Source organism: Equus przewalskii, chromosome 23, assembly GCF_037783145.1.
Source record: "Equus przewalskii isolate Varuska chromosome 23, EquPr2, whole genome shotgun sequence".
NCBI classification, from domain to species: domain Eukaryota; kingdom Metazoa; phylum Chordata; class Mammalia; order Perissodactyla; family Equidae; genus Equus; species Equus przewalskii.
Genome location: NC_091853.1, coordinates 8655287 through 8682637, shown reverse-complemented (window position 1 = coordinate 8682637; position 27351 = coordinate 8655287). Strand labels below are relative to the sequence as shown.

Here is a 27351-nt window from a genome sequence, read left to right as displayed (position 1 = left end):
TGGGCTGTTGCACCGCGCGGGGAGGCTGCACTCTTGGGATTCCGTGAGAGGGGCGACTGGGGCAAAGCTGGTGGGATCGAGAACCTGGATAAAACCAGGTAAGGACAAATTCTTCTGGGGGTGGGGCTGCGGGAGGGGAGACGCGGAAAAGGAACAAGAGTCGAAGGACCAGAGCTGAGAAGCTAAGGGGGTCGAGGTAGTGCGGGATTCGATGGAGGCGTCAGAAATTTTCCAACTGGCCTCGCCGCCTGGCCAGCCGCCGCCGGGCGCGGAGGCGCAGGGGGAGGGCCGGGCGGACGGCAGCCCCAGTTCCCCGGCTGCGGGCGTGGGTGCTCGCCGGGCCCGGGCGCTGCGCGGCGGCAGCCTCCCCGCCGGGCGTTGGAGGTCGGTGACTCAGAGCTTTGGGCCCGCGCCCGCCCCGCCCCTCCGCTTGCCCCGCCCCCGGTAGGAGGAGCCTCGGCCGCGTCTCCGCCCCAGTCTCCGGGGCGGGCCGCGGCCCGAGGAAGAGGAAGGGGACGAGGACAACGAGCGACGGGGCGGAGGAGGAGGAGGAGGAAGAGGAGGCAGAGCAACAAGATGGCCCCTGCTGCAGGAGCAGCCTCAGCAGCAGCAGGTGGGAGCCCCGAGGCGGCGCTGGTGGTGGTGGCGGCGGCGGCCGTGGCCCGGCGGCCTGGGACAGAGTCAGAGTCGACGGTGGCAGCGGCGGCGGCGGCGGCTGCCGCGGCGGTGGCGACGGCCGCGGGGACTCGGAGCTGAGAGGAGCTACTGCTCGGACCAGCGCGGTGAGCGAGCGGCGGGCGGCGGCGGCGCGGGGAGCGGGGCGGCCGCGGCGCGGCGCGGGCGGGAACAATAGGCAGCTGCGGCGGGGAAGGGGCCGTCCTCGCCCGCCCTCCGCTCCTCGGCGGTGGCGCCCGCCCGCCCGGCTCCAGGCCCCGCCGGCCACCGAGGGGCTTGTCACTGGCCGGCGTCCTTTAGGCCTCAGGCCTCCGCGTGCAGCCTGGAGCGCCTGCCGGGTGGGGAGGCCGCGGGGAGGTGCGGCCGCCGCCCTGGACCGGGGGAGGGCGAGGGAGGCTTCGGCCAGAGGGAGGGGGCCCGGGGGCTGCCCGGCTCCGCTGTTCCTGCGGGGGTCTCGGCCGGGAGGGAGTGCGCCCGGGAAATGCTTTTCGGAGCCCGGCTCCGTGGGGGTGGGGGTGGGGGAGGTGAGGGCGTCTGTAAACAGGCGCCGCCTCTGCCTCCCGGCCCCTCGGGGCTGCTCCCCCCCCCCCCCCCGGGGCTGCTTCCTTCCCTAACCCTTGGAGCGCTCCCCTTCCTCGGCTAGTGGGTTTTATGATGTCTGTTTCCCTGGAGCTCCTGGAGATCGAGCCAGATAGTCTTCTTTCTTCCTGGTGGCGATAGGGAAATTGTGTATGCAGGTGCCTTTAAAAAAAAATTTCAGTGCAACAATAACAAAAAATACCCAAGGGAAAATGTGACTATCCGTGAAGGATAGAGAGGGATGGAAGGCTAAGGGAAGTTCCCCCTTTAACCCTCTCTGGGCTTCGGTTCTCTCTAAACATCAATTTTGCCCACGTCCCAGGTGAGAGTGAAACAAGCGCCCTTTTGGGAGCAGTAAGAATATAAGTCTTGACATCCCAGAATAGTCCGTGAAACTGGAAACAAAGCGGCTTACTGGCAACGCGAAGACAAATTGGACTGTTTGAAGAGAACTTCTCTTCAAACGAACCGCTTTGAATTATTAATATGCCGCATAAGAAACAACAGTTACTAGCCTAAAGTGGACCTAATGAGGCATTTCTTCAAGACACAGAAGTGGTTCATCTCCAGGCCCAAACTTCCTGTGTCCTGTCTCATGTTCTAATTGTGCCTTTCAGAAATTTGTCCTAAAATTGTTCAAGACCAACCCTTTCCTCTGACTTTGAAATTGGATTTGTAAAGCAAATTTTATAAGATTTCAGAAGTTTTTTATAATTCAAAAACTAGAAACAACTGTTCTGTTTCGAATGTTTAGGCTTATCAAGAGACAGCTCTTCCTTCGTAGTATTTGCCCTATGGTAATGGTGTCTCAAACTTCAAGAGTTAACAACTATTTCTCCTAAACCTAATTTTTCAAGGCATCTACCATGTCCATTTACAAGTGGGGCGGGGGGGAGGGGAGAATGATTTAAGTTATTTTTATTCCAGTTTCTACCTAGGTGTGCAGAAATTTGTATTAAAATTGTTTGGATGCATCCAAGAAGATTGCTTTCCACTATTTAACATTCAGTTGCATGGTCCATCTAGTTTGTGTTCTTAAAAGGAAGATCGACCTGTGCTGAGAAGATGCCAGTTATTTTTTACTCATTTTTAGGGTAAATTTCTGGTGAGAATTGCCCATGTCTGTCGTAATTGGAAGTATTTTCAGGTTATGTGAAGTTTAGTGAGTGCTTCTAGTCCTTAGTTCTTCCATAAGAGTTGACGGTAAATAAACTTGGAACTGAATAAACATGGAGGTTGAACTATCTTATTGTTTAGGAGTGAAGTACAGTGGGTGAATGTGAGTGACTTTCCTTTTATGCCTAGCGTAAATAATGTTTTGAATGTTTTGACTTTTTAAGTGGCAGAGAAAGAACAACTTTTCCATGGTTCCTGCTAATGTGAATTTTCTGGGTATAAATTTCAGAAAGGACTCTGTTAAGTGCTTAAATCCTTGATTTTTTTAATGCTATATTTTGATAGGTCAGAATGCAAGTAAAGTCTATATTGTAATGATACTTAAAATTGTCTGTGACCCTAAACCTGTTAGAACAATTGTAGTAACTTATGAGTTTGTAAATTGTAAGTGGTTAGTGTGCTTTGTTATGAAAAAGTATCTCATCGTGTTATGTCAAGGACTAATTTACCTCATACTTAATACCATTTTCCTGAAGGAAAAAAAAAAAAGATTTTTAAGTGTTAAAGTTTTGTGTTTGAAATTTATGGGTTGAGTCTGGGTCCCTATTTCTGTTTAATATGGAAAAATCTCTTAGAAAATTCTGTTTTCATTTGTGTCAAAATGGTTTTAAGATGTGATTTCTCAATTGTCATATCTTCAATGTCAATGTTTATTGTAATTATTTCAGTTCAGATTTTCTCAAGTAATATTTAAGGATTTCCTTCTAAGAAGTTTTGGGACCATAGCTTAAGAATTGGATTTTCATTTTCTTGGTAATATTAAAAGTTAATATGGTTGATTCATTTGCAGATATTTAAAAAGTTTTTTTTGTGCATAAAAATTAAAAAACGACAGTTTTTCAAAGCATATTTGCTGAATGAGTAAAAACATTTTAATCCTCCTAGTTAGGCTGTAATGTTGGTGGTATTGTTCTTACTTTATATATGAAGAATCTGAAGCTAGGAGAAGCTAAGTGTCTAGCAAAAAGGCCACATAATTAATAGGTAAAAGAGCTTACTCAAACCCAGGTCTTGTGACACAAATTAGATGCTTTATCACTGCCACCATATGTCTCAAGGTTAAACTTTGAAGCGTCTCCTGTATTGACACATTTCGTTTTGACTGTGAACTGTGTTTTGTAATACTATACTTGCCTTTCGCCCCAGTATCCTTTCTGTTATCATTATTTGTACCCTGCCAAATATTCACTTATAAATTTGAGAAAGTATTTATTCATATCAATTACAAAAGGAAAACAAAAGAAACACTTGTTTTTGCTTTTAGCAGATCTGGAATGCTGTAAATATAGAAACTCATACCATTTACATAGGACAGATTTGTGGTATTGCCGTAATTGTTTCATAGCTTTAGTTTGTTATGTAAGCGAGTACCAAATTATGTCTTTGAAATACTTTATGAAAATTTAAAAATGACTTTAGTAACATTCGCTGATGTTAAAGTTGGATCAGCTGACATTTGAAATTCTGCTTTTATAATTTTTTTTAAAGCCACAGACTTTAGAATTCTGCAGCATTTTTAATCTCCAGATTTTAGGGCTTGAAATGGAGTTTGGGTCTAAGGAATCTACTCTTGCATTTATCTTGAAAGTGCTTGGCACCCAACAAAGTGAAGAATAAACTGATAAGTGATCCTTGTTTGGTGGACACCTCGGAGCAGGATGTTCCTTGGCAGGGTGTACTGGCCTGGTTTAGCTTTGGCCCTGTCGTTGCTCAGGAGTTCAGGTATTCTCGGGGGTTGGATTCAGATGGATTTAAATTCTCAAGCTGGCCTGCATCTAAACAATCCAGCAGATTTCAAAATCAGCCTGTTCCATAGGATCCTCTTTAAGATCTCCTTTTCTTTTGTTTAATCCTGGAGTCTAGGCTGGATTTGGACTAGCCTTGGAGGTTATAGTGTAAGATTAATTTTGTGAGGCATTTATGCAAAGGCATGTTGTCTCTCCAAAATTTCTTAAGGTAGATTCTATACATTTTCAAGTGTGAAGTTTGCTAATCTGAAGTAATGTTGCCCCACATCCCCACCACAGTTAACCTTAGCATATTTATTTGTATCCATTATCGCTCAGACTTGTGCCTGTTTACTTATTATATAATATTCTTGTTTATTCTTTATATAATACTGGACACTTCTTATCAGTTCATAGTGTTTTCCTGATTGGTTAAAGGTCAGGAAAAGAATCTAGTAAAAAATTTGAGTTCACCTTGCGTTAACAGTTGAGCTGACTGAAATTGTGTTCTGTCATAGAGGAATAAATGTTTTAAGGTTCATTTATATACTTCTTTGAGATTATTTACAAATGTATGCGAGAGCAATATTCTTTTGATGTTTGTCAAGCATTTTAGCATTGATGTCAGTACGCACCTCACTGATTATTACTGTGCGTATGTGGCAGTAGTTTACCTTGTAATGCATTTTATGTAAAAACCTCCAAGATCTAAGTAGCATTTGGACATGGGTAGCAATATTTTTGAAGAAGAGTTCTAACGAGGTCAATTTTATCTATATATTTTAACATAAACTTTTTTGGTTGAGGTTCAATTCATGTAGCATAAAATTAACCATTTAAAAATAAACAGTTTAGTGGCAGTACATTCACAATGTTGTGTGACCACCAACTCTAATTCCAAAGCATTTTTAATACCCCAGAAAGAAACTCTGTACCCCCTTAAGCACTTACTCCCCATTCCACCTTCCCCCTAGTCCCTGGCAACCACCGTTCTGTTCTGCTTTCTGTCTCTATAGATTTAATGTAAAATTATTTTGAACCAGGATTGAGGAAGAGTACTATGTATAGTTGAAATTACAGAAGAAACTTTGGGATATGATTGTTAGGGATGAAAACCACTTCATTCTTTGCATGCTTTGCGAAGTACTGTTGGCACGCTGCCAGGGACTCTTTATGGAAGAAAAGTCTAAGTTGCAGCAATGTGCAGTTTTAGTCTTGATCATGCCAAAGGAGTTGTCCTCAAACTCTCAGACTCATTTCTATTTCCTCGTTGGGTTGTGAGAATTAACTAAATTTTAATGTTCTTTGCAAATGTGAGCAACTAATACTTATTTAGTCTGTTGCCTACAAATCGTTTGCCTTTGGGTTTTTTCTTAATGTATAGAAGAAACTTGGATTTATTTGAGATTGTATTGGGAAATGATTGTTAGATTCAAACTCGCTGATGTCCGTGAATCTAACTTTATGACTATTTTATTCAGCTAATCTTTGAGAATATTTAGAGTTATGATTTGCCTGACACTCTGCTTTTAAACCTTTGTTGAATACATCTTGCAACCTTGGTCTTGGCCCTATCCCTGACTCGCCACAAATATAGACACTGTTATGGAAGCAATTGGTTTGTAGCACTTTTTGTTACTTTAGTTGGTTGATTGAGGGAGAAAACAATTAAGACTCTTTCTTTCTGGAATAAAATACAATGAAGTTGGACTTTTGTAAATTAAGAATTGCTGCTAACTTTGAAGTTTCAGTTTTGGGCTTTGGAAATAATCTTTTATCCTTATCTTAAATTCAAAATGATGCTTCCCCTAATTAAATTGAAATCTGAAAATTTATGATGAGGAGTGAAATACAGCTTTCATGCTATTAGTAAAGATTTGTAGAGGGTTACAGGAGATCTAAGTGAGGGAAAAAATTTGAATTTTGTTACTAATCTCTCTCCTTTTAGGGAAAATTTAATTAATAAATTTATTGTAAAAATAACTTAAAAACTGATGAGAAAGAATTATGTAAAAATATTTAGAAGTCAATGCAGTAAAATTCCTGCTTTTCTTTAATAGTGTCTTTTTTCAGGATTACATCAACTCTCCCTGAATGTTTATATTTCTGTGTTTTTATGTATACTTCGTTAGCTTTTGATAGTAACATTTATTGGAAAACTAGTGTACTAAATTAATAAATTTAATCATAAGAATAACATCTTTAGGGACTGGCCCCGTGGCCAAGTGGTTAAGTTCGAGGGCTCCGCTTCGGTGTCCCGGGGTTTCATTGGTTGGGATCCTGGGCGAGGACATGGCACCGCTCATCAGGCCACGTTGAGGCGACATCCCACATGCCACAACTAGAAGGACCCACAGCTAAAGTACACAACTATGTACTGGGGGGTTTTGGGGAGAAAAAGCAGGAAAAAAAAATCTTTAAATGAGATGATGTTTAGGGATCTATGCTTGAAAATATGGTTTAGTGGAAATTTTTGTGAATGAAACAGGATCATTATATTCTTAGCTTCATTACAGAACAGTATTTCACCAGTCTAGGTCCCAGTTTAGAATAAGTTGGCAAAAGACCTTTAATTGTCACAAAGTTAATGAACTAAATCTAAGACCCTGGCTTAAACTCTCTTGCTTTGTACGTAATTCTAAGTTTATCTGTTTTCTGATCCCACAGCAGATTAAAAGGTGCAAATTAGATGTGGGAGTAGAGGCACTATAGGTAAGATGGACAGCAAGGGGAGCTGACAGGAGAAAAAATACATTTGCTTGGGGCATTTTTTTTTTGAGAAAGATTAGCCCTGAGCTAACATCTGCTGCCAATCCTCCTCTTTTTCTGAGGAAGACTGGCCCTGAGCTAACATCCGTGCCCATCTTCCTCTCCTTTATATGTGGGATGCCTACCACAGCATGGCTTGCCAAGTGGTGCCATGTCTGCACCCGGGATCCAAACCTGTGAACCCTGGGCTGCGGAAGCAGAATGTGCAAACTTAACCACTGCGCCACTGGGCGGCCCTTTAGCTTGGGCTTTTTAATATAGGGATAATACCTCTTTAGATTCTGAGTGTATCATTAATTATTGTATTGTGCTATGTAACCTATTGTTCCTGATGATAAATTCATTGTGGGAGAATTGAATTATGTTTGTAATTTTGGGAATCATAAAAATATATACAGGGTAGAGTAGAGCATAGATTTTTGGAGTCAGATATATCTAAGTTCTCGTCTGTTATCACTTAAACTTCATGATTCTTCATTTCTAAAAACAGAAATGGTAATACCTTCCTTTAAGGATTATTTTGAAATTTAAATAAGATAACATGTGTCTTTAGTATTGTACCTGACATATAGTACCCATTCAATAAATGCTATTTTCCTCCTTAAATTCTGTTTAACAATCATTTAAAGATACTCTTCTAGAATATTTGAAAAAGTTCTGTAAAATGTTAATATTCAAGCTACATGTAAACTTTGTACATATAGTTTAGGATTAACTGCATGTGTACTTTGGGAGTGGTGGTCAGAAATGAAATACCATTCTCATTTTCTTCCCACATCAGTCTTTCATTAATATGGACTTGCACTATTCAATACCAGCCAGTAGCTACATATAGTTATTTATTTATTTATTTATTGTGAGGAAGATTGGCCCTGAGCTAACATCTGTTGCCAGTTGTCATCTTTTTGCTTGAGGAAGATTGTCGCTGAGCTAAGGTCTGTGGCAATCTTCCTCTATTTTATGTGCGATGCCACCACAGTGTAGCTTGACGAGGGGTGCTAGGTCCATGCCCAGGATCCAGACCTGCCGACCCTGGGCTGCCAAAGTGGTGCCCAAACTTAACCGCTACGCCACCGGGCCAGCCCCTGTGATAGGGCTATTTAAATTTAATTTTTTTGATAGACTTAGTTTTTTTAGGGCAGTTTTATGTTTACAGAGAAATTACACTGAAAGTACAGAGTATCCACATACACCTCCCCCTACAGTTGCCTATGTTAACATCTTGCATTAGTGTGGTGTATTTGTTATAATTGATGAACCAATATTGATAAGTTGTTATTAACTAATGCCCATAGTTTACATTAGGGTTCACTTTTTTTGTTTTGTTTTTTCTCCCCAAATCTCCCCAGCACATAGTTGTATATTTTTAGTTGTGGGTCCTTCTAGTTGTGGCATGTGGGATGCCGCCTCAACATGGCCTGATGAGTGGTGCCAGGTCCATGCCCAGGACCTGAACCAGTGAAACCTCGGGCTGCCTAAACGAGCGTGTGAACTTAACCGCTCGGCCACAGGGCCAGCCCTCGGTTCACTCTTTGTGCTGTGCAGTTCTGTAGGTGAGATGGTCTTTTTTCACTTTGCAAGGTATGTGTAAGAGTCTTCCGTGTCTTTTCATGGCTTGATAGCTCATTTCTTTTTACTGCTAAATAATATTCCATTGTATGGATAAATTTAAGTTTTAATCAATTAAAATCAAATAAAATTAAAAATTTAGTTCCTCAGTTGCACCAGCCATATTTTAAGGGCTCAGTAGCCACATGTGGCTAGTGACTACTGTTATTGGAAAACACAGACACAGAACATTTCCATCATCTCAGGAAGTTCTGTTGAAGAGTGCTGATATAAACTATAACCCCAAGGTCCAGTTCTCTGTTTATATTTGCTCTCACAAAGAACCTACCTATTTATTTACATAGCCTCAATTTGTCTTCAAGCCCATGTTTTCAATGCTTTGTCGCTTGTGTGGCTGGCTACCCTAAACTTGACATAATTTAAAATCCTTTACTGTCCCAAGAACCAGCCTTTCCCAAAGTGTCCATTATAGTTTGGTTTCCTAGGTTTCCTATCAGGGCAACATCTTTTACTCCCCTCTTCTTTGATCCTAAAATCTGGAGTCATCTGTTTCTTTCTTATTTTTCTCTAAACCTTTTGAATATTTATCAAGGATGTACAGATCTCAGAGCTAATAAATGGCAGAGTTGAGATTAGAATGTAGATCTCCTTAGTCTGATTATTTCTTGGGATCCCTGCTAGTTGGGGGGGATCACTTTTGAAGTTACAATCACTTTTGCAGAGATTATTGGGAACTATTTGATTGTATACTATGTAATTTAAAATATTTTTAAATCAAAATTATTAGGCTATAGCTATATATATTTAATACATAATAGTGATGTATTATTCTTATTCTTTAAACAATTAGAATGTTAAATGCAGAAGTTTATCCTGTTTGGCTAATTTCTCTCTATAATTCAATTATGATGGAAAAATACTTTTTCCCTCCATATGTGCCCCATTTTAGATAACAAAATTTAATTTCCAGTACGAATATGAATTGGCTGGTAAGGGTGGATAGAACTTAACATTGTTGGCACATACAAAATTCTCTCTTGGCACTGATTTACATTTGGATTCTCTTCAAACTACACTTTGATTTGTAAAATCCAAATTGATTACTACATGTACGTATATCTTCCTAAACTCATGTTAAAGTTTCCAGAGCTGGGAAAATGGAGAGCCTCATGTCAGTCCTTTTGCTTTTCTTTTGAGGTAAACTACACCTCTGCTTCTGCTGAAATTAGCCACACTGTGTATGATCTTGATTTGACCTTCTCTGTATGCCGGTGTTGCTTGCACAAAAGTCTGTTTTGTGGAGACATTCTGTTAAAAAGTAGTAGTCTTCCATATTTAAGTACTGTACTTAAAAAAAAACCCTGGATTTTAATCATCATTTTGAAATGCTTTCCCTGTAATTACTGTTTTTAAAACCCATGTTTTATGTGTCAATTTTTACTTTAATTACCCCATTGATAGCAGTTTTTGAACCGTTTTGATTAAAACTGTCACTCTCTGCTTCAATCTAGCCTTTCTTTAAATTTACTGAAAACTTAAAAAAGTAAATATAAGCCTCTCCATATACTTAGAAAAATTGAGTTATGGCTTCTTGGATTGACTCATTTGGTCTGAGTCAGTTTTTTCAGAAATGTCATTTTATTATGTAGGTCTGCTGTTGATGAAAACCGGCTCATAAGGGCATAAAAGCCCCTTCCAATTTTTTCTCTTTCTACCATTATAAAAAAAAAAAAAGATGCTTTTTTCTTTTTAAAGATTTTATTTTTCCTTCTTCTCCCCAAAGCCCCCTGGCACATAGTTGTATATTTTTAGTTGTGGGTCCTTCTAGTTGTGGCATGTATGATGCCGCCTCAGCATGGCTTGATGAGTGGTGCTAGATCTGAACCGGCAAAACCCTGGGCCACTGAAGCAGAGTGCATGAACCTAACCTTGCAGCCATGGGGCTGGCCCCTGAAAAAGATGGTTTTCTGAAATAAGAAAATCCTTAGAAGAGAAAATGTAATGTTTAAATCTCTTTGAATACATTTAAGAGTAGCTTGGAATATTACAAAGCCTAGAACAGATAATTTTCTTATGAAAGTATCATTGAATATTGAAGTATTAGCACCTATTCCCCTAATGATTGACATGCGTTAGTTAAGTCATTGTACTCAGAGGGTTAAGATAAAACTTTAAGCATCTTCTTAGGTGCATAATGACAAAATGGGGAGGGGGTGGAGGGGAAAGAAAGGGGGAGCAAAATCCTATCAAACAATCTCCATATTTGAAAGAGATTTCAGGTTTAATTGATGAATTTTTAAGTCTTTTTTGTTTTTAAAATACTTTATTTTTTTAGAGCAGTTTTAGGTTCACAGCAAAATTGAGAAGAAGGTACTGAGATTTCCTGTATACTCCCTGCCCCACATATGCATAGCCTCCCGCATTATCCACATCCACAACCAGAGTGGTGCATTTGTTACAATTAATGAACTTACGTTGACACTTAAAGTCCGTAGTTTACATGAGGGTTCACTCTTGATGTTTTACATTCTATGGGTTTGATCAAATGTGTAATGACACGTATTCATCGTCATAGTATCATACAGAGTATTCTCTTTGCCCTAAAATCCTTTGTGCTCTGACTATTCATCTCTCCTCACCTAAACTCCTAGTAACCACTGATCCTTTTACTGTCTCCGTAGTTTTGTCTTTTCCAGAATGTCCTACAATTGGAATCATACAATATGTAGCCTTTACAGATGGCTTCTTTCATTTAGTAATATGCATTTAAGTTTCTTCTGCGTCTTCATGGCTTGGTAGCTCATTTCCTTTTAGCACTGAATAACATTCCATTGTCTGGATGTACCACAGTTTATTTATTCATTCATCTTCTGAAGGACATCTTGGTTAGTTGCTTCCAAGTTTTGGCAAGTAAGCACAAGACCCCCCACTACAAGAAATCCTCAAGAAGGCCTTCATACCTGGGGGGAAAAAAGGGAGAAAGGGGTTACAAAGCATGGATAAATAGGTAGATAGAATAAGAGCAGGATAGCAAATACTCAAGTATAGCATTAAAGACAAAGGGAAGGAAAACACCAAAAACGAAGATAATCTTGTCATTTTAACCACAAACTCATAGCACAAGATGGAATAAGATGTGAGAAAAACAACTTAGGAGGGGAAGAGAGAAGGTACTGAATCAGTTTAGTCTAAGGAAATAAGAGGCCATCAGAAGAGGGGCTATCTTATCCATGAGATTTTGAATACAAACGTCATGGTAACCACTAACAAAAAAAACAGAACAGAGACACAAATAATAAATAAGGAGAAAACAAACAAACACAACATAAAAAACTACATAACTGGACTGGTAGACCAAAATACACAGGGCAAGAAACAAAGGAAATGCAGGAGAACCAGAAAACAAGTGATAAATGGCAGCATTAAGCCCTCATATATCAATAGTCACCCTAAACATAGATGGATTGAATTCACCAATAAAAAGACACAGAGTGGTGAGACGGATTAAAGAACAAGACCCAACAATATGCTGCCTCCAGGAACCACATCTCAACTCTGATGACAAACACAGGCTCAGAGTGAAGGGATGGAAGACGATACTCCAAGCTAATGGCAAACAAAAGAAAGCAGGTTTTGCTATACTTATATCAGACAAAGTAGACTTGAAGAAAAGACAGGTAAAGAGAGACAAAGAGGGGCAGTATATAACGATCGAAGGGATATTCCATCAAGAAGAAATAACACTTGTAAGTATCTGTGCACCCAACACAGGAGCACCAAAGTACATAAAGCAACTATTAACAAACCTAAAAAAAGATGATAATAATAACACAATAATATAGAGGACCTCAACACTCTGCTGACACCAATATCATCCAGACAGAAAATCAACAAGGAAACAGCAGACTGAAATGAAAAGCTAGACCAATTGGACTTAATAGAAATATATAGAAGACTCCATCCAGAAACAGCAGAATACACATTTCTTCTCAAGTGCACGGGGAATATTCTCAAGGATAGATCATATGTTGGGAAACAAGGTAAGCCTCAATAAATTTAAGAAGATTGAAATAATAGCAAGCATCTTTTCTGATCACAGTGCTGTAAAGCTAGAAATTAATTACAAGAAAAAAGCCGAGAAAAGGACAAAGATGTGGAGACTAAACAACATGCTGTTGAACAAGCAATGGATCATTGAAGAAATTAAAGGAGAAATCAAAAAATATCTGGAGACAAATGAAAATGAAAACATACCATACCAACTCATATGGGATGCAGCAAAAGCCGTATTAAGAGGGAAATTCGTTGCAATACAGGTTCACCTTAACAAACAAGAAAAATGACAAATAAGCAATCTCAAATTACACCTAACTGAATTAGAAGAAGAAGAACAAACAAAGCCCAACGTCAGCAGAAGGAGAGAAATAATAAAAATCAGAGCAGAAATAAATGCTATTGAAACAAAAAAGACAGTAGAAAGGATCAATGAAACAAAGAGCTGGTTCTTTGAGAAGATAAATAAAATTGACAAACCCTCAGCCAGACTTACAAAGAAAAAAAGAGAGAAAGCTCAGATAAATAAAATCAGAAGTGAAAGAGGAGAAGTAACAATGGATACCACAGAAATACAACAGATTAAAAGAGAATACTACAAAAAACTATATGCCAACAAAATGGACAATCTAGAGGAAATGGATAAATTCTTAGACTCTTACAGCCTCCCAAAGCTGAATCAAGAAGAAATAGAGAATCTGAACAGACCAATCACAAGGAAAGAGATTGAAACAGCAATCAAAAGCATCCCAAAGAATAAAACCCCAGGACCAGATGGCTTTCCTGGGGAATTCTACCAAACTTTCAGAGAGGATTTAATACCTATCCTTCTCAAGCTATTCCAAAAAATTAGGGACGATGGAATGCTTCCTAACACATTCTACGAGGGCAGCATCACTCTGATACCAAAGCCTGACAAGGACAACACAAAAAAGGAAAACTACAGCCCAATATTGCTGATGAACATAAATGCAAAAATCGTCAACAAAATATTGGCAACCTGAATACAGCAATACATCAAAAAAAGTCATACATCATGATCAAGTGGGATTCATACCAGAGACACAGGGATGGTTCACCATCCGCAAATCAATCAACGTGATACACCACATCAACAAACTGAGGAATAAAAACCACATGATCATCTCAATAGATGCAGAAAAAGCATTTGACAAGATCCAACAGCCATGTATGATAAAAACTCTTGACAAGTTTTGGCAGGTATAAATAAAGCTTTTATCAACATCCATGTGCAGGTTTTTGTGTGCACATAAGTTTTCAACTCCTTTGGTTAAATATCAAGGAGAGTGATTGCTGGATCATATGGTAAGAGGATGCTTAATTTTGTCAGAAATTGCCAAACTGTCTTTCAAAGCGGCTGTCCCATTTTAGATTCCCACTAGCAGTGAATGAGAGTTCCTGGTGCTTCGCATCTTTGCTAACTTTTGGTGTTATCTGTGTTCCAAGTTTTGGCTATTCTAATAGATGTGTAGTGGTATCACCTTGTTATTTTAATTTGCATTTCCCTGATGACATATGATATGGAGCATCTTTTTCAATGTTTATTTGGAATATCGTATTATATAGTTGGACTTAGACAATAGCCTTTTCAGATTAGCTTCTTTGTCCTTATCTTTTTTTTTCTAAAGATTTTTTTTTTTTTTTCCTTTTTCTCCCCAAAGCCCCCCAGTACATAGTTGTATATTCTTTGTTGTGGGTCCTTCTAGTTGTGGCATGTGGGATGCTGCCTCGGCGTGGTTTGATGAGCAGTGCCATGTCTGCGCCCAGGATTCGAACCAACAGAACACTGGGCCGCCTGCAGCAGAGCACACGAACTTAACCACTCGGCCACGGGACCAGCCCCCTGTCCTTATCTTTTTAATCTGCCACTTCAGTTTTAGCTTTACTTAGCTTTTAGATATTTTTAAGGATATGCTTAATTTTGGAGGCATACTTTCTTCTAAATCTTTAGTACTAATATTAGTATTAAAAAACAGGGGGCTGGCCCTGTGGCTGAGTGCTTAAGTTTGTGTGCTCCACTTTGGTAGCCTGGGGTTCATTGGGTTGGATCCTGGGCAAAGACCTGTGTACCGCTCATCAAGCCATACTGTGGCAGCATCCCACATAGAAGAACTAGAATGACTTGCAACTAGGATATACAACTATGTACTGGGGTTTTGGGGAGAAAAAAAAAAGGAGGAAGATTGGCAGCAGTTTTTAGCTCAGGGCCAATCTTCCTCACCAAAAAAAGCATATTTAAAAAAAAAAAAAAATATATATATATATATATATAAAACATCTTGTGGTGATTGATTCTGCTCTTTGTCTTAAGTCCCATTGCCATTCAGCTTTATCTTTTATGTGAATTGTCCCACACTATCTTTACAAATATTAAACTTGCCATAATCAGGCAGAGTAGTGATTTTTTTCAGTCATTCAACAGTTACTGAGCAAATATTATGTACCTGCAGCATACAACAATATGGATTTTCTCTTATAGAAAGAGCATGGAATATATTGGGAACATCAGAGGGGTAGCTAATACAGACTGGGCTATAAAAGACTTCTTTGTTTCTTGCAGGGGAAGATTTGCCCTAAAGTAAGACCTGTATCCAAACTTTCTCTTTTTTCTTCTTTTCTCCCCACAAAGCCCCAGTTCATAGTTGTGTATAGTTGTAAGTTCTTCTGCTGCTTCTGTGTGAGCCGCCACTACAGCATGACTACTGAGAGCTGAGTGATGTGGTTCTGCACCTGGGAACCGAACCTGGGCCGCCAAGCGGAGGGCTAGGAACTTTAACTGCTAGGCCATCATGGCTGGCTCTAAAAGAAGATTTCTTGAAAGAGCTTCCTGAGCTGAGTGGGATTTAAAGGATGAGTAGAGGTTTAGCATTCCAGATTTAGGGATTCCTTGAGCCAAGCAAGACCTAGAGTGAAAAAGAATATATCATGTGCAGGGAAACCTTCATACTTTTGTTCCCAGAGTATAACATATGAGGCAGATGGTGATGAAAAATAGACTGGAGAGGTAGGTGGGGCCACATCCTAGATATCTTGTATGACATGTTCAGGCACTTGGGATTGATCCAGTTAGTGTGCCATCTAAGATTTTTGTTGATGTTTGTTTTTTAAATTGAGGTATTGTATACATGCAGTAAAGGGCAAAATCTTAGGGGTAATCTTGATGACTTCTTACACATATACACTTGGGCAGCTACCACCTAGATCAAGATATACAATGTTGCTAACACCTAAGAATTTTTTCAGCCCCTTCCTAGACGGTATACCCTTACCACCCTTAGCATCGCCTCCCACCTTTTCTAACAGTTATTCTGACTTCTGTCGCTATAGGCTGTGCTGCCTCTTCTTAAATGAAATCGTATGTCACGTATTCTTTTTGTTCCCTTTATAAATTAAATCCTACAGTGGGTGCTATTTTGTACGTGGCTTTTGTTCATTATGATTTGTATGAAATTCACCCGTATTATATGTAACAGATCATTTTATTTTTATTGCCGTATAGTATTTCATTGTATGAATTTATCACAGTTTATCCATTATTCTGTTGATGAAAATTTGGGTTGTTTCCAGCTTTTTATTAATAAAACTGCTTATGAACATTCTTGTATATGTCTTTTGGTGGACATATGTAGTCATTTCTCTTGTATAAATACAAGAGAGTGGAATTTTTGGGTCATTAGTAGGCTTTTGTTTGGCCTAAGCAGATATTGCCAGTTTTCCAAAGTGAATCTACCAGTTTACACTGCCATGAGCATTGTATGAGAATTTTATATCCTCAGTTCCTCTTTAATACTTCGTGTTATTGGTTTAAAAAATTTTAGCCATTCTGGTAGGTGTGTAGTGGTATCTCATTGCTGTTTTAAATTCTCATGAATAATGATATCCTATAACTCTTCAATAAGCATACCATATGTTTATTGGCCATTTGGATATCCTCTTTTATGAAATGTCTGTTCAAGTCTTTTGTCTTTTTTTATTGAGTTGTTTGTCATAGAAGAAAAACATAGGTGAATGACCAGAAGCCATCTGTGAGGAGGGTGGAGGAAGGCAAGAACAAAGCTAGAGGCAGAGATCAGTTAAAAGGTTACTGTGTGATCCAGATGAGAGACTGTATGCTCTATGAGAGCAGGGACTTCATATTGTTCAGGGCGATATCTTCAGATCCTAAGACATTGTCAGGCACATAGTAGGTGCTCAGTAAGTATTTTTAGAATGAATGAATATGAACCTCAATCGGGGAAGTAGAGACGGAAAGGAAGATAGACATTAAGGAGATAATAAATATTTTAATAGAGATAGAAGAGGATGGAATCTAGGATGATTACCAGGTTTCTGTATGTACATTTAGTTGGATAATGGTGTCACCAAAGAAATGAAGACTACAGAAGGAATTACCAGTTTAAAAATAGAGATAAGTTTAGCTACCATGTGACTTTGGGCATATTTCCTGACATCTGTGCTCGACTCTAAAAGTAAGCTATAATGGTGCTTAATAGGGTCATTGTGAGAACTAAGTGAGATAGGCATTAATCTTAGTGTTTTACAGGCACTGGCACATAGAATACTCAAGGAAGGTTAGAGATAGAAACAAACAAAAGTCCTTGTCTTTATGGAGCTTAAATTTTAGTTGTGGGTGTGCACTGTAACAAAATAAGTAAAACTTAGCATTTTGGATGGAGAGAAGTATTACGGAGAAAAATTAATCAGGAAAGAGAGAGGAAGCACAGTTCATGTGTGATGGTAGTGGGACTGCGTTTGAAGGATCAGTGTTAAATAAGGTGATGAAGTAAGGCCCCTCCCTAAGGGAATTCACATATTAATGCCTGTGAGGAAATGGGGAAAATATTCAGGGTTGAGGGAAGAGTGGGACAAACTGTTTGTAATTTTTAAGGTAAGAAATCAGGGCTCCCTATTTTTACCAAAGAGTAGAGTGTGATATTAGTACATTTATCTGTTTATTATGCTTCCACAGTAGTTAGATCTATCTCAAGCTTTTTTTCCCCTCCTGCCTGCAACACACACATTCTACACAAACCTAAGTATGAATTTAATCTCTAAAAGATCATTACATGTTTTGGAGGAAGTGTTTATGTTTAATTCTGATATACTAGCAACAAATCAGTAGGCTCTCTTAACAGTATCTACTACTTGGGAATCCGCAAAATATCTTCTTTCACAGTTTATATACCCATTCCAAACCACTTTTATGTATATAAGGAAGATACATTGTAGCTGTAAACTTCTGTGTTTCGAGTCCATGTAGCAATTTGTTCATTCCTTTAAATGCCTCAAAGTGAAATTTTGCTTAGGAGAACAGTCTAGAAATAATTCTAAAAATGAAAAATGCATCCATACTTTTTTTTTGGTAGCATTATTTTTCAAGTATGTATCATTGAAAGTCACTGTGACTTTGTTTTCTGGAAATAGTTTGAGTTCTGTCAGGCATGTTCCGTAAAAATAGTAATGAAAATGTCCTTAAGCCTTGGTCAGTAGATTATGGGGATAGTACATTTTAATAGTACCAGTGTTGTTACTTGATTGTTGTTAAGTGTGTAAGATTATATCTTTAATGCAAAAATTCTTAGGTCAGACTATACACTCATGTATCACCCAACCATTGCAAAAGAAGTATGTTGCATTTGCAGCTTGCCTATTCTGAATACATCTGCCTGTTTTCTCTTTGTTGCCAGTCCTAGAATCAGTCAAAGCCCTGTGATGGCCACCAAGTGCCACAAGGAAGTCTAAAAGGCACAAGCTCCCTGGAAAAAAGAAATAGAAGCAAGTAAAAGGAAAGAAGTGGGAGCTATCAGTGTGACACATATGCTGCTTTGTTTTCTTGAGTGAAAAGGGGACTTTTTGTTCTCAAGTTTTGTTACTGACACCTGGTTTTTTTCTTTCCAGTTCAACACCAGAAATCTGCATTCAAAATCCAAATGTCATCACTGCTCCAAAAATGAGTGCATGAAGGGTAGCTTCCTAAACTGTGGTCAATTTAACTGGAGTGCTTTATCACAGCTTTAAAAAAAAAATGTAGAAAAAAATCTTACAAATATAATGTTAAGTGAAAAAAGCCAAAATACAAAAGAATATGTACTGATGATTCCATTATATAGAGTTTCAAAACAGTCAAAACTAATCTGTAGTATTAGGAATTAGGCTATTAGTGACCTTTGAGGAAGAATAAAGGAGTAATGATGGGAGGAATGGTGAGGGGACCTTCTGGGGTGCTGGTAATGCTGTATGTCTTGGATATACAGGTATGCTCTCTATGATAGTTCATTGAGCTGAATGCTCTTGACCTGTATACCTTTCTGTATGTATGTTATTCCTGAATACATTTAAGTGTCTTAAAATATATATAACATTAAGGTTCATTTTCTGTTTTAGTACCCTGATTGTTTCTCAGTTCCGATAAAATGTTCCTTGTGGTTCTCTTCAAAAGAAATAGTTGCTATAACCTGAATTTGTTTTTTTAAATAAAGTAGTAGGCTTAAACAGTTCCAGAGTTCCTGTACTAAATCTACTTAATTTGAAACTAACCTTGCACAAATTAAACCTAAAACAGACACCATTTAATTTAGATCTTTATTTAGGACTGACTAATAAAATGATTACTTTTAAGAAATGTAATTAGGGGCCGGCCTGGTGGCACAGCAGTTAAGTTTGCGCATTCCACTTCGGCGGCCTGGGGTTTGCTGGTTTGGATCCCAGGCGCAAACCTATGTACTGCTTATCAAGCCATGCTGTGGCGGACATCCCACTTATAAAGTAGAGGAAGACGGGCATGGATGTTAGCTCAGGGCCAGTCTTCCTCAAAAAAAAAAAAAAAAAAAAAAAGGAAGTATAATAAAATTATAAGTGCTGAAAGTTGGAAGACATTGTATTATTGTGGAAAAAGTACAGTTTGGAGTTGGACAAATGTGGGTTCAAATTATGACTAGACTACTAAATTAGCTGGGTAAGTATTTTCAGTTTTCTTGCCTGCCTTCATCAGTAAAGTAGAGTTGATATCTACCTCAGAAGGTTGTTGGAGGGTTAAATGAGATGATCTACAGGTGCTTGGCACTCAAATCCCACTCCCCTTTCCCCGAGTTTTGGGATGGAAGGGGATAAGACTGGGGGAGTATATTAAGATAGTGAGAACTTTATAGTAGGTAGGTAAAAACAGGTACAACTTGCTGAAGATGACTAAGGTGGTGATGGTAAGGAGAGTTAAGTCTTTAGATTGTAACCAGTAAGACTAACATCTAACTTAGGCGTGTATGAATTATTATCAATATTAAGAGTTACTGATGCTGCTCTGGCACATTGGCATGGAGGACTGCTACATGGGTGACAACTTAAGTGTATTAAGTTGAAATAGAATAAAAAATTTTCGATTTGAATTGAACCTAAGTGGTCCATCTTTTTAAGTCTAGAGGATTTGTTGTCCCTGCCGTGCTCTGAAAATGGTAACCATTTGGGTGGACTTGAAGGCTTTTCCCTTTAGTTATGGAGAACGTGTGCTGCAGGATTAAGGAGCTAAATTTAGGCATGTTGTATTTGTGAGGGTGCTTCAATATATTAGTAATTTTTAAGGCCTTAAAAAAACAGGATAGATTCACTCTATTAGGAGGTTGTAATTCCATTGAGAGAGCCTTTCAAATTCCAGTGTCAATGTTACATTCAGTATTACTGTTTTCTCAAAAGGCTATGGTGAAATTTATGAATGTAAAATTATGTCATAATTATATAAACAGTTATCAGATATCTATTATTGAATAACAAACCACCCCAAAACTTAGTGGCTTCAAACAACAACCATTTTATTTGCTTACAATTCTGAGCAGTTGGGGCTGGGTTTAGTTGGGTGGTTCTGCTGCTCGTCTCCACTAAAGCCGGTCATGCAGCTCCAGTCATCTGACAGCTCAGAACGGGGCTGATTGTTCTGTGGATCTGAGCTAGGACAATTTTTCTCTATTCTGTTGGTCTCACCCTTGGAGGCTAGCTCAAGTTTCCTCACTAGTGGCACCATGTTCCAAGAGAGTAAGAGTGGAAGCTGCAAGGTCTCCTGAGGACTAGACTCGGGAGCTTTCCCCAAATCACTTCTGCTGCATTGAACTGTTCAGAGTAAGTCAAGGCCACCCAGATTCGGGGGTGGAGGGAATAGACCACTCTCTTGATAGAAAGAGTAGCAAAGTCAGATTACAAAGGGGCGTAGCTACAGAGATGGGAGGAATTGTGGCCATCTTTGCAGACTATTGCAACAAATGATTAAGAAACCTAAGGAGAAAGTCTTATAACAGTAAAGTTAGACAAACCTGCATCTACCCCTTACTGGCCGTGAGACCTTGAGCATTTTGCTTAACTTTTCTGGGCCCTGATTTTCTCAAGGGTGTAATCATATTTTGCAAGGAATTAAAGGATGCACTTTAAGTTTTTAGAATATTTTTTGACCCATAGTAAATTGTTATTATTTTAGAACTTACCGTTCCTTTAAATCTTCATTTGCTTATATTGCACACCTACTACCTGAACCTGTGATGGTCTTCTTCAAAGATGGGAATGCCGGCACAGCTTTCTAATAAATGATGTCCCGGAAGCCTTCAGATAGATAAAGAAAATTGAAGGTTTTGCCCTCTATGTTTGCCAGCTTTGATATATTGAGACTCATATTTGCTCATATCATAAGTTGTTTGCTTAAAATAATCAAACTAAAACTTAGATTTTATATTTGGGTACGTAAACCTTGAGGTATCTCCCCACCTCCCTCTTCTAAAGTGGAAATGTGTGTGTGTGTTTCTTCATTGTAAAGAGGAACTATCAAGATTTTTTAAAATTGCATTTATCCTTCTTAAACTAATGAATATTAAACTATTTGGGATATAAAAATACTTGGATTTTTAAGCTTTGAATATCTGGTTTATAAGTTTCTGTTTTATAATGTTTAGGGAAGAAATAATCTAAAATTGGCATCACTTGCTAACGCTATTAAATTCAGAGTTTATATTTTGGTCACAGAGAGTTTGTCATGTTGCTGATGTTAAATGTCTTTTTTATCTGTTGTCTTAAGGTGGAAATAAGATGTTTGATTTGCGATCAATCTTTCTTTTCTTTTTTTTTTTTTTTTTTGAGGAAGATTAGCCCTGAGCTAATATCTGCTGCCAATCCTCCTCTTTTTGCTGAGGAAGACTGGCCCTGAGCCAACATCTGTTCCCATCTTCCTCTACTTTATATGTGGGACGCCTACCACAGCGTGGCCTGACAAGCGGTGCCATGTCCGCCTGCAGGATCCGAACCGGCCAACCTCGGTCTGCCAAAGTGGAACGTGTGAACTTAACCACTGTGTCACCTTTTAAATGTACTGAGACTTGTTTTATAGTCTGGCATATGGTCTATCTTGGAGAACATTCCGTATGCACTTAAAAGAATTCTGTTGTTGTGTAGCATATCCTATGGGTGTCTTTTAGGTCTAGTTGGATTATAGTGTCATTTATCTTTTGTATCCTTGTTGACGTGTGCATGCTACTCTGGATGGTAAAGCCCTAGGTTTCTTCCCCTAGCAGCTTTCCATTAGCCCAGTTGACTTTCTGTTGGAGAAAACGTAAATACTCCAGCTTGATAGGTTTGCTAATGTGTATTGGCTGACTTCTGTATTAAAACCATGGAGAAAACAGCAAGAGAGAGAAAAAACCCCAAAGATATTTTCTGATTTTAAAGAACTTACAGTCTAGTTATAACCTAGCTCTGCTCTGTTGACGATACCAGTGACAGGAATACCAGTTAAGAAATTGTCACAGTAATCCAGGTAAGAGATGGTGGCCTAAACTAAGGTATGGGGAATGGATTAGAAGGTTTCAACAAACATTAAAGAAATAAAATGAATAGAACTTGGTGATTGATTAGATGAGGAGAAAGGGTTTGAGGAAAAGGGAGTAGTCAAGGATGATTCCTCATGCTTCAGTTAACAGGTAAAGTCACTCAATCATTGACATAGGGATCAAAAGGTTTGGTAAGGTTGAGATAGTTTGAGACCCTAGGTGGATATGCATGACTAGTAGACAACTGGTTACATGGCGCTGGCACTCGAAGAGAGGTCTGAACTTGAGACACACGTTTGGAAGTCATCAGCATCTCATTGGAAAGTGAAAGCTGAAAAATAGATGAAATCACTCGGAATTTTTTGAGAAGAGAATTGAGGAGGGAATTCTGAAGAATCACACAAACTCCCGGGATAGGCAGAGAAAGAAGCCCTCAACAGAGGCATGCAAGGAGTGGCCTGCCAATTAGAGGAATACCTGGACATGCCATTATAGAAGCCAAAAAGGAGCAGCATTTGCAGGAGTATCTGGTCAACATTATTAGATGCTGTATAGAAGGAACTGAGACGTGACCACTGAATTTCATAAGAAAGTTGTTGATGTGCTTCTTAATAGTTGTTTCAAAATAGTGGTTGGCGTAAAATGGTGGTTTGAAAATGAAAGGTGAGGGAGTAGAGAACAGAGGCTGGAAGACAGGGGCAGAGATGGAATGACTTTGTTTTTTTTAGTTAAGTAAGACAAGTTGGAAGTAGAAATGTTTTTTTAGCTCCCCTGGACAAAGATTTAAGCATGCCAGCGGGGAAAGAATTAGTAAAGAGGGATGAATTGAAGAAACGGAACATCAGTGCTGCCCCTTAAAATGTCTCAATTTTGTTGGATTCCTCAGGAGTCTATAGATTAGTATTTACCAATCTGAAATATAAGTACATGAGGCACAAGTTAGATTTTCTTTTCGTTGTCAACATTCTCCCACCTTGAAGATTGAGTATTTGCCAATCAGATTTGTCGTTGTGTCTCAAAATAACTTCTGGGGACATGCGGAGCCAGCTTCCTCCTACAAAAGAAGCCATTACTGTAGTAGGAGACAGATTTCAAAACGTGACCTGAAAAACCATTTAAAGTCTTGCTAAAATATTTGATCTAGTCTTCAGAATTTATTCATGAATCTTTTGTTTTGGGGCTGAGTTATCTTTATGATTTAGAAAAGAGCTTTAATTAAGAAGGAGACATCAGTTTTCACAAAGAAAACAACCAGTTTCAGAAATCTGCATTTAATTTGAAAGCAGTTAACAAGATAACAGATCAACTAAAATACCTAGTGTATTCCACAATATTCTTAATTTTGGTTATTAGTTCTCATTAGGTCCATGGTATTTGGACCACCACTAAATGGTAATGACATATTTACTTACTTGACAGTATATGTAATATTCAGCAGAGTATTAATGCAAAAATCGAAAAAATAACCATTTGCAGTTTTGCTATAATGGATAAGTTTTCCCTGCTTAGTACCTCACAGTTCCTTTAACGATCATGCTCTTTTGAGTCTGGCCTTTTCGTTCTCCCACCTCTGTAATAACTACTGATGTCCTCTCCGGTGTAGCACTTTTACACCCAGTACGTAACTTTGCTGTGTAGAATAGAAACCTGGAGCTTTGAACTGTGTACACAGAGTTAGAGACTGTCATTCACTTTCTAGAGAGGTGTTTCAATTTCAGATCAGGCAGCTTCTCCATGAATGGTTTTATCCTTCTTTACTGTTTTCTTCTCCTAAATTTGGCATTAGGGTGGAGGTATAAATGTTTCTTTTTGTCCCTGTGAACGCTAGGAAAGTAAGCCACCTAAATTAACCCTTTGCAGCTTTCTCAACCCTTCTTTATCAAGTTCTATTTTTCAGGGTTTCCCCGTCTAAATCAGAAGCCCTTGTCTTTATACCTGTCCAAAGTATTTGTCCATTTGTACCAACATTAGCATATTAAATTATTTATATCCAGGATGTTGTGTACAATATAGGGTTTCTTGTTTTTGTTTCCTGCTTTTAGCTTCATTTTTCAAGATAGTTAAAATTTTTCTCTTCTCTGATGTTGCCCTGCCTGTTGGTTGCTATGGAAGTGTTCCAGAGAAGTGGGAAATTAAGTTAAGGCCGTAAATAATAAGTTAAACTCATCTCTCGGGGTAGAGTTGGGTAGGGCAGGGTAGGAACAGATCCAAGATTTTCTTACAGACAATAAGGTTTTGTTTGATGTAATATCTTTCTCAGGGCAACTTATATTTAAAGTTCAGATAAGAGCTGAGTTTTAGTCTCAGCTCAACAATTTATTACCTTTGGGCAAGTTATTTAATGCTGCTGAAGCTCAAGAGTTATCTATAAAATGGGCATCATAATGCCTCAGAGGAGTGAGTGACTGGCCCAGAGTAGAGCCTTGATACTTTCATTTCCATGTTTCTCCCTCTAAACCAGAGGCAGATAAAGTGAAGCTGTAATAGAAGAGATGGTAATAAATTTTTAACAATTTTTTAAATGTCAATTTGTAATATATTTAAATGAAATTTTCAAAACTATATATTTAACTATTTAATAGAGCTATTGCCGTACTCATAGAACAAATCTGAATAGTGTCTTTATATTTTAAAATTACCACATTTAAAAGTTTGAAAACTAAGACTTTCTATAAAAAGTCTCTAATGACTATTTTAACAGCTTTATTGAAATTCAATTTACATACTATAAAACTCACTTATTTTAAGTGCACAATTCACTATTTTTTAGTAAAGACAGTCCAATTTTAGAACATTTCCATCACCCCTAAAATCTCCCTTGCCTTAATGACTATTGACTCTCATCTGTAAGGTGGCACAAATTATAGGATTTAAAAGTAAGCTTCAGAGTTAGGCTGGCCTGAGTTTGAATCATAGTCCTGCCACTTACTAGCTCTGTGTCTTTGGGTACTTCCCTGTACTTTGGATTCTTTGTCTGTAAAATGGAGATAATTACTACATTACAGCGTTGCTGCGAACATTTAATTAATTAGATAGTGTATATAGAGCACTGAAAGAGCTGGCACCTAGTTGGTGCGTAACAAATATTGGTTACTGGTGGTAGTTTATATTGTGGTTTAGATTTATGGTAGACATTTAAATAATAGAAGCATCTAAAAACACCCAACTTAAGGCCTGACACATGTTTTATCTTCAGAAAACCAAGCTTTGTTATGTATCATCTCATCATAATTTTGTTTATAGTAGTTTGTTGGCACTTGCTTTAATCACAGTTAAACCTTGAGGTTCACAAAGTATTTGTACTTTTGCATAAAGCATGAATCTGAATTGAATAGCTACGAGGCAGCTACAAGTCTTGGGAGTTTGATATCTGCAAACTAGTTGCTTGGTTAATGAAGTGAGTCAGTAATCTTACTGTTTACTGTTCATTGAACAATTTTCTTGCTCTGAAAAGGTCTTATTTGTCAAAAGAATAAGCTGTGTGGACTTACAGCTAGAATATACAACTATGCTGGGGCTTTGGGGAGAAAAAAAAGAGGAAGATTGGCAACAGATGTTAGCTCAGGGCAAATCTTTCAAAAAATATAAACTCTGAGAAAAGTCAAATGATGTTATGTATTAATGAAAATAATATTAAAGATTAATTTTATTAATATAAAAGTATAAGATTTTAACAAGAGTTTTTTTTTTTTTTTTTGAGGAAGATTAACCCTGAGCTAACATCAGCTGCCGTTCCTCCTCTTTTTGCTGAGGAAGGTTGGCCCTGACCTATCATCTGTGTCCATCTTCCTCTACCTTATATGTGGGATGCCTGCCACAGCATGGCTTGCCAAGCGGTGCAGTGTCCGCACCCGGGATTCGAACCGGCAAACCTCAGTCTGCCAAAGCGGAACGTGCACACTTAACCACTGCGCCACTGGGCTGGCCCAACAAGTGATGGTTTTTAATCAGAATTTAGAAGTTGGAATAAACTAGTAAAATGTCTGTCAGATTCTGTACAGTAGCTTCAATCAATAACATGAAAAAGGCATGTAACCAAATCAAACAACCTTTTAAATATTTTCTGTGAGCAGTCTTCCTGGCATAAAAATGTATATATTGGGGGTAGTCGGTGGCTGAGTGGTTAAGTTGGTGCACTCTGCTTCGGCGGCCCAGGGTTTTGCCGGTTCGGATCCTGGGTGCAGACCTAGCGCCACTCATCAAGCCATGCTGAGGCAGCGTCCCACATAATACAACTAGAAGGACCTACAGCTGGAATATACAACTATGTACTGGGGGACTTTGGAGAGAAAAAGAAAAAAAATAAGGATTGGCAACAGATGTTAGCTCAGGGCCAATCTTTAAAAAAAAGATGTATATATTACTGGGGAAGTCATGACAATTTTAAATTTGGGCCTTTAAGGTGGACTGATTGCTGCTTATTTATCATGTGTGTTGTGTGTATCTTCTATCAATTATCAACAATAAAATCACTGATTGTTGCCATCTACTCAGGACAGTAGGCCTTATTTAATCAGATGGGAAAGTTAACCATTGTGCTCGTCGTTGAGCAGCAGAGTCGCTCTTTTGGCCTTTTTTTAAGAAATGACGAGGACTCATCATTCATGCTCTGTTTCTGATTAGGAAAGTTCCAGTAGAATTACTCCTAATGAGCTAGATTTGGGCTGACCCCAACACATAATGGTTTATGTGTTAATGATTTATCTGATAATGATTTATCTGCAGGCTTTGAGCACATGTGCTTTAATTAATAGAATTGTTTAGGATTTTTTTTTTCTGACAAAATCTTGCTTTGAGGAAGTTTAAAGAATCTGGCTGTTGGTATTTTAGTAATTCTATTTCATATGTTTACTCCTGACTGAAAGAATGTTTATTACATTCACTAAGCTGTGTGTCCTGTGTGGGTTAGATACATGTTGTGGTTGAAGGTGATGTAAACAACTGTCTTTGAAAAGCTTGGAGAATGTTTGGAAAGATGACTTTGA

At 38.6% G+C, this 27351-nt stretch overlaps 1 protein-coding gene across 10 annotated transcripts in view; it reads left to right on the top strand.

The window, feature by feature from the left end:
* Window positions 1-325: 325 nt before the first annotated feature.
* The window catches only part of RC3H1 (ring finger and CCCH-type domains 1), a 72308-nt gene continuing 45282 nt past the window's right edge, over window positions 326-27351 (top strand). For all 10 annotated transcript variants that reach the window (XR_011531961.1, XR_011531962.1, XR_011531963.1 and 7 more), the window contains exon 1: window positions 326-782. The gene's annotated coding sequence lies outside the window, so the exon portion shown is untranslated. The remainder of the gene's footprint in view (window positions 783-27351) is intronic.